General features: G+C 41.3%; 1 protein-coding gene across 1 annotated transcript in view; it reads left to right on the top strand.

Annotated features, from left to right (window-relative positions):
• The first annotated feature begins 198 nt into the window (after positions 1–198).
• Positions 199–12,500, top strand: part of LOC117513529 (palladin-like) — an 85,827-nt gene continuing 73,525 nt past the window's right edge. Inside the window, exon 1 of the mRNA XM_034173697.1 lies at positions 199–306. The gene's annotated coding sequence lies outside the window, so the exon portion shown is untranslated. The remainder of the gene's footprint in view (positions 307–12,500) is intronic.

Raw genomic sequence — 12,500 nt, 5'->3', positions numbered from 1 at the left:
ACAACTATTTTCAACTTACTGTTTTTTGTTCTGACTGGGGTACCAGGATTTCCATTAGTGTTGATGTGAAACTTTTCTTCCTACCCCTCCTGCACTCCCCTCACCCCTACGCCATCCTCCCACTCAACATACAGACACACACACACATACACACACACTGCTGGGCGTGTGAAACGTGTGTCAGCTATTCCAGAGCAGACTGCGCCCCAGCCAGAACTGACACAACCGCTTAATTGGATCATTCACAGAACTTTCACTTGGATCAGTACACTTGAGGTTTTATCCTGCAGGTAGCAGACCACAGAGGTAAGACCAAAGATTACATCATCAGAGGTCATTCTGGGTTTGTGGCATTTATTTAAGTTCAGTTTGATGCAGGTGGAAATTCAGCAGGTCAGAGAAAACACAAATAAACAAAGTCAGACTAATGCTGTGACGGCCGTGTGCTTCCTGATCCTGCACCATATTGACAGTAATCAAGTGAATGTGGTGAATGAATGAATGAGACCAGCTGGGATCTGTTTGGAATCTCTTGAGCTCACAAACTAATCTGTCTACATCAGAACTGTTTTGGTGGATGACTAATATTTAAGGCTGGAAGTGTGGAAAGTGTGCGTCAGTTATATATCCTGAAAGGTGAAGCAACACAACACATACCAGCCACAGTCTAGATGGGTCTGGGTGGCAGTGGGGGTCTGTGCCGGGCTGGCATGGCTTCATCATGCCAAGGTAAGCCTCTGAGCTGTGGTTGGTGGACATAAGGATCAGGTAACTCAGTCCAGGCTAAATCAGTCCTGCAAGATGACAACCCGAGAAGTTCAAAGAATTGGAGTTAGAATACTTTTAAAGATTTTCTTAAAAGATAAAATGGAGCATTAAACTCACAAAAATACCAAGCACAATTAAATGCAAACTGTAAATAAATCAGAGCGATATGCAACAATGTCACATTTTGATTTTTTGCATGAAATTGTAGTCTATATTATAATAGCCAAGTGGCCTCTGTGCATGTGTGTGTATGTGTGTGTGTGTGTGTGAGTACTGGCATTTGCCACTTGGCATGCTTATGTATTTTGGGTCAAGGATAAACTCTGTGAAAGGGGAAAGTTAATTGGACAAATATTTTTGGAGTAATTACTGGTTTTAGCTAACCCGTAAACAACGGAGGTTGCGCTGCAATGCACCATGGGAGTTTGGGGTTTTGAGGTTTTAAATGTTGCTTTTGTGGTTTATGTTAGTTTAACAGTGTTGTTAGTGTTATTGATTTATTGTGTTTTGTAGCTCAATTGGTTTAGTCAGTTTAGATAACTCTCATGTTGCTATTACCATGAGAGTTTTATGTTGGTACCATGAGTGAAATGTATAGTGGTTTTAATGACTTCAGCCACTGTCTTTGTCAAAATAAAATCACCTGCTTATAGCAGCTCTGCGTGCGTGCGTAACTAACTACTGTCTGGACTCACACATTCTAGCAGGGGACGGTAAATCATCTTTATATTAAAAGTGTGAGTGTAGTGAGTGATTTTAACTTCAATGTGAGTACATAATATAATTGTAAACATGTTAAAAAAATATATGGATGACACAAGAAAGTGAAAACATGGGGCCATTTAAAAATCAAATGACAAAATAGAAGTAGAAATAAAATAATAATAGTGTATATGATGACAAGAACCTAAACAATTTCCAAATACATTAAGACAGTAAAGTGACATTTAAAAAATTACCCAATTAACAGGAAATAAAAGGGTTGAATTCTTCTTCTAAAAATTGTTGAGGTCTAGAGTTCTAAAAACATTCTGGACTCACAAGCCATTCCAAATCATTAACCAACCTTTGCTTAATTTATTATCACCCTTACCACAAAAATGTCAGCTACCTATTTTATAAACACTACCCAGGCTAGAGCCTGTGGATCCCCACAGGCAACACGATAGTAACACCTATAACACTTATGTACACTCAGTGTTTTTCTGTCCAAGCCTTATGCCCGTATCAGCATAGGGCAAAGCTAATGCTAATGTAAATCCTACAATGAGATTGCATGTAAAAACATTTTTGCTCGAGGACTAAAACTAAACTAGTGTGTTGTCCGTGGGGATCCAAGTGCTTTAGATTGGGTAGTGTTTATAAAAATAAGTAGCTGACATTTTAGTGGCTTTGTGGTTTCGTGGATGGAGACATTAAAACCACTAAACATTAATTATGGTACCACCATGAAACTCTGACAGGAGAACATCTATTTCTCTCTATATGTTCATATATATTGGTTGAAATGTTTGTTGAATTAACTGTTGAAATTGCTGCATCATAAATTTCTGGAGTGTTGTCTCCCTAAGTAACCACTTGTTTAATACAAAGTCATTCCAACAGTCCCCAAACATCCTCCAAAGAGGCCTAGTACCAAATACATCCAGTCATCACCTTAGGTCAGTGGTTAGTATCCAAGTCTCACAACCATATAGTAAGACAGGGACCTTGGTTCTTGTGCAAAGGTATCGGCATCACCAAATAACTCTGTCCAGCGACCTCATGACTTCATAAACTCCCCAGGCTCCTCTAAATCTCAAATGCCAAGGACCCAAAGACATGAACGTCACCGTGGAGATAAGTGAATATCTCAACAAGTTTAACACTTTCACCTCATACAGACACATTCCTGATGGCTGAGTCAACAAGGAATTAAAATCCTGGATTATTACTGAATGATCATATGCAACTTTGTGTTCTTTCATGTACCTGGAAGTACACCTACAAAGAAATCAAGTTTTGGTTTTTTTATGAGGTTTGTAACTTTATAACTGATTAGGTTTTTTTTAACATCCAAACAGCATCTGTAAATGTGAGCAGCTTTTACAACCTGTCTACCTGCAACTAACCTAACTGCAACTGAGTGTATCCAAGCATTGGTTGATCAACAGTTTGCATTGTGGCCCACAAACCCGCAGAAAATTTGAAGGTGATTTTTTTGATCAGCAGGCCAAAATACATAAAACAGGCAGAAAAAAATGTTCAGGGACTTTAGTTCAATACTTATCCATTACTGACAGCAGGCACTTCTTGAAGCTGTGTATTGCACCTACTGAGCTGGACTGGCTTTGATGAGTCATTATGACAGCAAAACTGTCACCAAAAATACTGAATAACATGTGTGTGAAAAGCACAAGTCAAATACAGTGGTGGGCACAGATAACCAAAAAATTAACTTCGATAACAGATAATCAGATAACTGAAAAGTTATCTTTGATAAAGATAAAACAATAAACCACCCAAAAATGTATTGGAAGTTACTGATAACCAATAGCAGATAAATTCCAATATTATCTCTGGCACATTTACAATATTTAATAATTACAATATTTAATAATATTAAAAATAACAGACCCAAACAATAAGACCACAGTTTTTTCTTTGAACATTCAGCCCCTGCTGGAAGCTCTTGCTTATTACAGCCCTCCCAACACAGAGGCACCCTGAGAGCAGCTGTAAAGCCAGCTCTCTATCAATGACAAAGCTCCGGTCATGCAGAGGTCTTGAAAAATAAAGTCATATTGAGTTATGGTGTTGATTTATAAATAACATTAATACAGATAGAATAACTCCATTAATGTCAATTCTGTTATTTGTACAAAGTTAAAATATAACATATATCTTTTAATGTTGAATAATGCACTAATTCTGACATTTTGTAACAAAGAGACAGGTCGCAAAGGATTCTGGGTAAACGTGCCTCTGCTAAACACTGATTGGTTCAGTCATTCATTATGTAAACCAACACATTAATGTGATTAATGAATGTGATGTAATCTGTCGTGTGTTGGTGTTTAAATGTGCTTTTGTAAAATATTCCATTTTTTTATTTGTAAAAACAGGCATTTTTACGGAGCCCTGGAAGTGTCATCGCAAAATTTTTTGCATGTGGAGAGAAAGTGTGCAAACATGCGCACATTCTCTCTACAACATTCATTTGATGTTGTAAAACATGCTTTACAGTGTGCGAGATGATTTTTCATGCAGGAATTTTTTGGACCAAGTTTCAGGTTAATCGTGTGTCCTGCATCGTGTAGTGTTCATGGAGTATCAAGCTGCGGTCAGCATCTGACGACCACCTCCTGATCGCCGATCATATGGTCAAATGAGAATCAAACCTGTTTGATATATTATTGTGGTCAGCCATCGTGAGGTTATCCTGCTGCTGAAAGCTACAAGCAGCATCCAACCATTCGCACTGTGCCTCTGCAAACACTGCAGAGCTGTCTTGTAATAATGTTATTATTATTATTATTATTATTATTATTATTATTATTTTGCAGTTGTTTTGTTTTTAAACTTCATTTGCTAAAAAAAAACAAAAAAAAACCCATTTGCAAAGCAAAAAAGTTGATTTGACAATCATCTGACATAATTGGGGTCAAAATAAATAAAACACTGCCATCTACTGGTTCCCAGACACTGCCATGAACACTACTGGCCAGTAGATGCTAGATAGCAGTAGAGGCTTTCAAAACAAATTCTAGATAATCCCTGTCTGCTCACATTTAAAATGCGTGGAATTTAACAAACGCAATTAAAAAATCAACGTCTATAAACGCAGAGAATATATTCAAGAGAGTTTTAGGCACTAGAGTTTAATGCTGTTGTCCGTGGAGCCTGAACAGAGTGTCTGAAATGCATTTGTCCTGTCGTGACGTACTGAGATTACATCATCCTACCCAAAAGGCACTGCGGGGCAGAGCATGTGCTCACAAAACCTTAAAAATTAGCACATTATTTTAAAACTAAAACATGTATCTGATATTTTTACTTTATGAAACTTCAGATATGACAGTAATTTTAAATAACTTGACCAAAATTAGTTTGGTTAAAATTTGAAACATAAGTTAAAAATGTATGCCTCTGGATGACTTAGGTCATATTGCGAGCATATTGGTATGGTGTTAAAGAAAATGTTTGTTTTTTTTCTTTTTGGGGCTGTTTTTCTTTTGTTTGCAGAGGATTGAGATGCTTTTTATACAAGCAGTTCTCTTCTGTTTGCAAAGGTTATAACTATGTGTCTGTTACAAAACCTTTAACAGGTGGGTGCTGAACTGATTTTAAAAATGCTTGTTGCTGTTTAGCTTTGTTTATTTTGTTTATCGGTTTAAAAGTAATTGGATAAAAATTAATTGGAAGATAATTTGTCCAATAATGGTTTTTAAAGTTATCTAAAAAGATAATCCGATACTGAAAACATTATCTTAGATAATTATCTGTTATCGGATTATCGGAAGTGTGCCCACCACTGCTCAAATGACAGCTACATCAAAGCACCATGTCAGTGAACATCCCTCACGGGTTCAGTTAAGTCACATGTTAATAATAGAAACTGTGTGACACAGACGTCAGGGAGTTTCAGTCAGATCATAGATTTATCACCACTCGTGTGGAGGTTAGCCTGCACCATTTCTGAAATTCAAACTACCTCTCCGGCCTCTTTGTTGAAGAGTTTTCCATGTGTTTTAATCTCATATCACAATGAGGTTGTGTAACTTTGTGGCCTAACAGCACTGATGTGTGTGAATGCAGCATGTCAACGGGAAAAGAATGTTTTGTTTGTGTAACAAAGGGACAGCTGGTATGAACAGTGCAGCAACTGTTGCTGTATCAATAATCAGAGTGCACACACACACACACACACCTGTCTGCAGTGATTATCTGAGAGGAAAGCTGGATGAACGTGTGGATGTTGTACATTAATCTGAGATCTTCTCATTCAGGCTGTGTGTATTTGTGCTGTGATCCCCAAGACAGCCAGGCTGAGAGAAAAAACAGCTGACCTATGCCAGCTGGAGATGTGTTTTATCCAAATGTGTCTTGTTAACAGAGAATGGCAGAGACCGAGGGTCAGAGTGTCTGCACTGCACTCGGGAGGAGGCGTCACAGTTTAATTTAGCCTGGAAACTTGAACCTGTGCCTCCTCTGTCAGCTCCCACTCTGGAAGCAAAAAGCAGCCACAGACGGCAGCAGGATCAGCAAACACGCTCACAGGGCTCGGTATGAGCCGAGTGCACAGTGAGGACACCTAGTGAAAGTGAGACAGTATGAGAAGGCTTCCATGATAATGCTGGTGCTTGGATGTTGATTCTGTACACAAAGAGATACCTTCACTTCTGATCTTCTCAACAATGAAGATTCACTACAATTAATAATTTGTATTTTATGGGCTGCCTTTTTTGATAGACAATATGAAGCATGAAAAAAATTCAGCAAATGTAGGTGCTTTTGATCATGTGCAAGCCACAGATGTGGGTGGGGGGTGGATGCCTGTTTAAACCCCTCCAGAAGTATTCCACACAAGCCTACTGGCAGACCGAAGCCTTTTTGATACTCTGAACCAATTAGTGTATTAAGCAGTGGCACTGCAAGGGTCTTAAGTGGGCCATCTGACCAGCTTTCATCATTTAAATAGAACAAAAACAATATGAACAAAAATGAAAAATATCAACTTTTTTTTATTCCAAAGTGAACATCAGCATTTTTTATTTATTTATTTTACTGTTATTGCACTACTGGTTGATGCTGACTGGTCACTGATTGTGGATGGACACAGGGTAGCAGTGCTTGAAGTACCAGGGATGGAGGTAGTGCTGCTTGATGTACCAGGGATGGATGTAGTGCCACTTGAAGAAACAGAGATGGAGGTAGTGCTGCTTGAAGTACCAGGGATGGAGGTAGTGCCACTTGAAGGAACAGAGATGGAGGTAGTGGTGTGTGAAGGAACAGGGATGGAGGTAGTGGTGTGTGAGGGAACAGGGACTGAGGTAGTGGTGCATGAAGGAATAGGGATGGAGGTAGTGGTGCATGAAGGAATAGGGATGGAGGTAGTGGTGTGTGAGGGAACAGGGACTGAGGTAGTGGTGCATGAAGGAATAGGGATGGTGGTAGTGGTGCATGAAGGAATAGGGATGGAGGTAGTGGTGCGTGAAGGAACAGGGATGGAGGTAGTGCCACTTGAAGGAACAGGGATGGAGGTAGTGCCACTTGAAGGAACAGAGATGGAGGTAGTGGTGTGTGAAGGAACAGAGATGGAGGTAGTGGTGTGTGAAGGAATAGGGATGGAGGTAGTGGTGTGTGAAGGAACAGGGATGGAGGTAGTGGTGCGTGAAGGAACAGGGATGGAGGTAGTGGTGTGTGAAGGAACAGGGATGGAGGTAGTGGTGCATGAAGGAATAGGGATGGTGGTAGTGGTGCAAGAAGGAATAGGGATGGAGGTAGTGGTGCGTGAAGGAACAGGGATGGAGGTAGTGCCACTTGAAGGAACAGGGATGGAGGTAGTGCCACTTGAAGGAACAGAGATGGAGGTAGTGGTGTGTGAAGGAACAGAGATGGAGGTAGTGGTGTGTGAAGGAATAGGGATGGAGGTAGTGGTGTGTGAAGGAACAGGGATGGAGGTAGTGGTGCGTGAAGGAACAGGGATGGAGGTAGTGGTGTGTGAAGGAACAGGGATGGAGGTAGTGGTGCATGAAGGAACAGGGATGGAGGTAGTGGTGCTTGAAGGAACAGGGATGACAGTAGTGCTGCTTGAAGTACCAGGGATGGAGGTAGTGCCACTTGAATTTGGCTCTTGCTTGCCTCTACTGGTGGTTGGCTCTCACTGCGATATTGTATCACTTCCTGTTCCGGAGCACAGCGGTGTTTTGCTGTATCTGTTAGCTGTTTAATCTGCGTAGTTAGATTGATCTAGTTAACTAGATAACGATTTGTTTCAAAGTGTAATCTTCACGTGCCTTAACTAAAGCACTTCCTCTGCTGAATCACCTCTATATTATTTACACATTATTCACTTTGTGTGTTTTTAGGAATCCGCTAGCTTAGCGCAGCTACTAGCTCTTAGCCGGTTTAGCATGGCAGCTTCTCCTGTCTCTCCCACACTTTTCTGCTCTGGGTGTGAAATGTTTAGTTATTCCTTGGCCTCCTTTAGCAGTAATGGTACTTGTAATAAGTGTAGCTTATTCATAGCTTTGGAGGCCAGGCTGGGCGAATTGGAGACTCGGCTCCGCACCGTGGAAAATTCTACAGCTAGCCAGGCCCCTGTAGTCGGTGCGGACCAAGGTAGCTTAGCCGCCGTTAGTTTCCCTCTGGCAGATCCTGAGCAGCCGGGAAAGCAGGCCGACTGGGTGACTGTGAGGAGGAAGCGTAGCCCTAAACAGAAGCCCCGTGTACACCGCCAACCCGTTCACATTTCTAACCGTTTTTCCCCACTCGGCAACACACCCGCCGAGGATCAAACTCTGGTTATTGGTGATTCTGTTTTGAGAAATGTGAAGTTAGCGACACCAGCAACCATAGTCAATTGTCTTCCGGGGGCCAGAGCAGGCGACATTGAAGGAAATTTGAAACTGCTGGCTAAGGCTAACTGTAAATTTGGTAAGATTGTAATTCACGTCGGCAGTAATGACACCCGGTTACGCCAATCGGAGGTCACTAAAATTAACATTGAATCGGTGTGTAACTTTGCAAAAACAATGTCGGACTCTGTAGTTTTCTCTGGGCCCCTCCCCAATCGGACCGGGAGTGACATGTTTAGCCGTATGTTCACCTTGAATTGCTGGCTGTCTGAGTGGTGTCCAAAAAATGAGGTGGGCTTCATAGATAATTGGCAAAGCTTCTGGGGAAAACCTGGTCTTGTTAGGAGAGACGGCATCCATCCCATTTTGGATGGAGCAGCTCTCATTTCTAGAAATCTGGCCGATTTTCTTAAATCCTCCAAACCGTGACTATCCAGGGTTGGGACCAGGAAGCAGAGTTGTAGTCTTACACACCTCTCTGCAGCTTCTCTCCCCCTGCCATCCCCTCATTACCCCATCCCCGTAGAGACGGTGCCTGCTCCCAGACCACCAATAACCAGCAAAAATCTATTTAAGCATAAAAATTCAAAAAGAAAAAATAATAAAGCACCTTCAACTGCACCACAGACTAAAACAGTTAAATGTGGTCTATTAAACATTAGGTCTCTCTCTTCTTAGTCCCTGTTAGTAAATGATATAATAATTGATCAACATATTGATTTATTCTGCCTTACAGAAACCTGGTTACAGCAGGATGAATATGTTAGTTTAAATGAGTCAACACCCCCGAGTCACATTAACTGCCAGAACGCTCGTAGCACGGGCCGAGGCAGAGGATTAGCAGCAATCTTCCATTCCAGCTTATTAATTAATCAAAAACCCAGACAGAGCTTTAATTCATTTGAAAGCTTGACTCTTAGTCTTGTCCATCCAAATTGGAAGTCCCAAAAACCAGTTTTATTTGTTGTTATCTATCGTCCTCCTGGTCGTTACTGTGAGTTTCTCTGTGAATTTTCAGACCTTTTGTCTGACTTAGTGCTTAGCTCAGATAAGATAATTATAGTGGGCGATTTTAACATCCACACAGATACTGAGAATGACAGCCTCAACACTGCATTTAATCTATTATTAGACTCAATTGGCTTTGCTCAAAATGTAAATGAGTCCACCCACCACTTTAATCATATCTTAGATCTTGTTCTGACTTATGGTATGGAAAATGAAGACTTAACAGTATTACCTGAAAACTCCCTTCTGTCTGATCATTTCTTAATAACATTTACAGTTACTCTGATGGACTACCCAGCAGTGGGGAATAAGTTTCATTACACTAGAAGTCTTTCAGAAAGCGCTGTAACTAGGTTTAAGGATATGATTCCTTCTTTATGTTCTCTAATGCCATATACCAACACAGTGCAGAGTAGCTACCTAAACTCTGTAAGTGAGATAGAGTATCTCGTCAATAGTTTTACATCCTCATTGAAGACAACTTTGGATGCTGTAGCTCCTCTGAAAAAGAGAGCTTTAAATCAGAAGTGCCTGACTCCGTGGTATAACTCACAAACTCGCAGCTTAAAGCAGATAACCCGTAAGTTGGAGAGGAAATGGCGTCTCACTAATTTAGAAGATCTTCACTTAGCCTGGAAAAAGAGTCTGTTGCTCTATAAAAAAGCCCTCCGTAAAGCTAGGACATCTTACTACTCATCACTAATTGAAGAAAATAAGAACAACCCCAGGTTTCTTTTCAGCACTGTAGCCAGGCTGACAAAGAGTCAGAGCTCTATTGAGCCGAGTATTCCTTCAACTTTAACTAGTAATGACTTCATGACTTTCTTTGCTAATAAAATTTTACCTATTAGAGAAAAAATTACTCATAACCATCCCAAAGACGTATCGTTATCTTTGGCTGCTTTCAGTGATGCCAGTATTTGGTTAGACTCTTTCTCTCAGATTGTTCTGTCTGAGTTATTTTCATTAGTTACTTCATCCAAACCATTAACATGTCTATTAGACCCCATTCCTACCAGGCTGCTCAAGGAAGCCCTACCATTATGTAATGCTTCGATCTTAAATATGATCAATGTATCTTTATTAGTTGGCTATGTACCACAGGCTTTTAAGGTGGCAGTAATTAAACCATTACTTAAAAAGCCATCACTTGACCCAGCTATCTTAGCTAATTATAGGCTAATCTCCAACCTTCCTTTTCTCTCAAAAATTCTTGAAAGGGTAGTTGTAAAACAGCTAACTGATCATCTGCAGAGGAATGGTCTATTTGAAGAGCTTCAGTCAGGTTTTAGAATTCATTATAGTACAGAAACAGCATTCGTGAAGGTTACAAATGATCTTCTTATGGCCTCAGACAGTGGACTCATCTCTGTGCTTGTTCTGTTAGACCTCAGTGCTGCATTTGATACTGTTGACCATAAAATTTTATTACAGAGATTAGAGCATGCCATAGGTATTAAAGGCACTGCGCTGCGGTGGTTTGAATCATATTTATCTAATAGATTACAATTTGTTCATGTAAATGGGGAATCTTCTTCACAGACTAAGGTTAATTATGGAGTTCCACAAGGTTCTGTGCTAGGACCAATTTTATTCACTTTATACATGCTTCCCTTAGGCAGTATTATTAGACGGCATTGCTTAAATTTTCATTGTTATGCAGATGATACCCAGCTTTATCTATCCATGAAGCCAGAGGACACACACCAATTACCTAAACTGCAGGATTGTCTTACAGACATAAAGACATGGATGACCTCTAATTTCCTGCTTTTAAACTCAGATAAAACTGAGGGACCTCATAGTACCATATCACCCCAATAGAGCGCTTCGCTCTCAGACTGCAGGCTTACTTGTAGTTCCTAGGGTTTGTAAGAGTAGAATGGGAGGCACAGCCTTCAGCTTTCAGGCTCCTCTCCTGTGGAACCAGCTCCCAATTCGAATCAGGGAGACAGACACCCTCTCTACTTTTAAGATTAGGCTTAAAACTTTCCTTTTTGCTAAAGCTTATAGTTAGGGCTGGATCAGGTGACCCTGAACCATCCCTTAGTTATGCTGCTATAGACTTAGACTGCTGGGGGGTTCCCATGATGCACTGAGTGTTTCTTTCTCTTTTTGCTCTGTATGCACCACTCTGCATTTAATCATTAGTGATTGATCTCTGCTCCCCTCCACAGCATGTCTTTTTCCTGGTTCTTTCCCTCAGCCCCAACCAGTCCCAGCAGAAGACTGCCCCTCCCTGAGCCTGGTTCTGCTGGAGGTTTCTTCCTGTTAAAAGGGAGTTTTTCCTTCCCACTGTCGCCAAGTGCTTGCTCACAGGGGGTTGTTTTGACCGTTGGGTTTTTTACGTAATTATTGTATGGCCTTGCCTTACAATATAAAGCGCCTTGCGGCAACTGTTTGTTGTGATTTGGCGCTATATAAATAAAATTGATTGAAATTGATTATTGATTGAAGGAACAGGGATGGAGGTAGTGGTGCTTGAAGTGCCAGGGATGGAGGTAGTGCTGCTTCAAGTACCAGGAATGGAGGTAGTGGTGCTTGAATGAACAGGGATGGAGGTAGTGGTGCTGGAAGGAACAAGGATGGAGGTAGTGCTGCTTGAAGAAATGGGGACGGAGGTGGTGGTGCTTGGAGGAACAGGGATGGCGGTAGTGGTGCTTGAAGGAACAGGGATGAAGGTAGTGCTGCTTGAAGTACCAGGGATGGAGGTGGTGCTGCTTGAAGGAACAGGGATGGCGGTGGTGGTGCTTGAAGTACCAGGAATGGAGGTAATGCTGCTTGAAGGAACAGGGTTGGAGGTAGTGCTGCTTGAAGCAACAGGGATGGAGGTGGTGGTGCTTGAAGTACCAGGAATGGAGGTAGTGCTGCTTGAAGGAACAGGGATGGTGGTAGTGGTGCTTGAAGGAACAGGGATGGAGGTTGTGCTGCTTGACGTACCAGGGATGGAGATAGTGCTGCTTGAAGTACCAGGGATTAAGGTACTGCTGCTTTTCAATGTCGTGCATATTTTCAAGATGGCAGTGTGAACAGCCGCCTCGGTGCTTTGGTGTGCATTCCTTTGTTTTTGTGCATTACTCCTGTGATATACAACAGATCTGGGATCTTTTTCACCCGCACAAAGCTCATGAAGATCAGGGGAATAACGACAGCGCATTTGTTTCA

The sequence above is a fragment of the Thalassophryne amazonica genome, chromosome 7 (genome assembly GCF_902500255.1).
Source record: "Thalassophryne amazonica chromosome 7, fThaAma1.1, whole genome shotgun sequence".
In the NCBI taxonomy this organism is placed as follows: domain Eukaryota; kingdom Metazoa; phylum Chordata; class Actinopteri; order Batrachoidiformes; family Batrachoididae; genus Thalassophryne; species Thalassophryne amazonica.
Note: the sequence above shows the minus strand (reverse complement) of the source record. Positions and strands in the feature narration are given on the sequence as shown.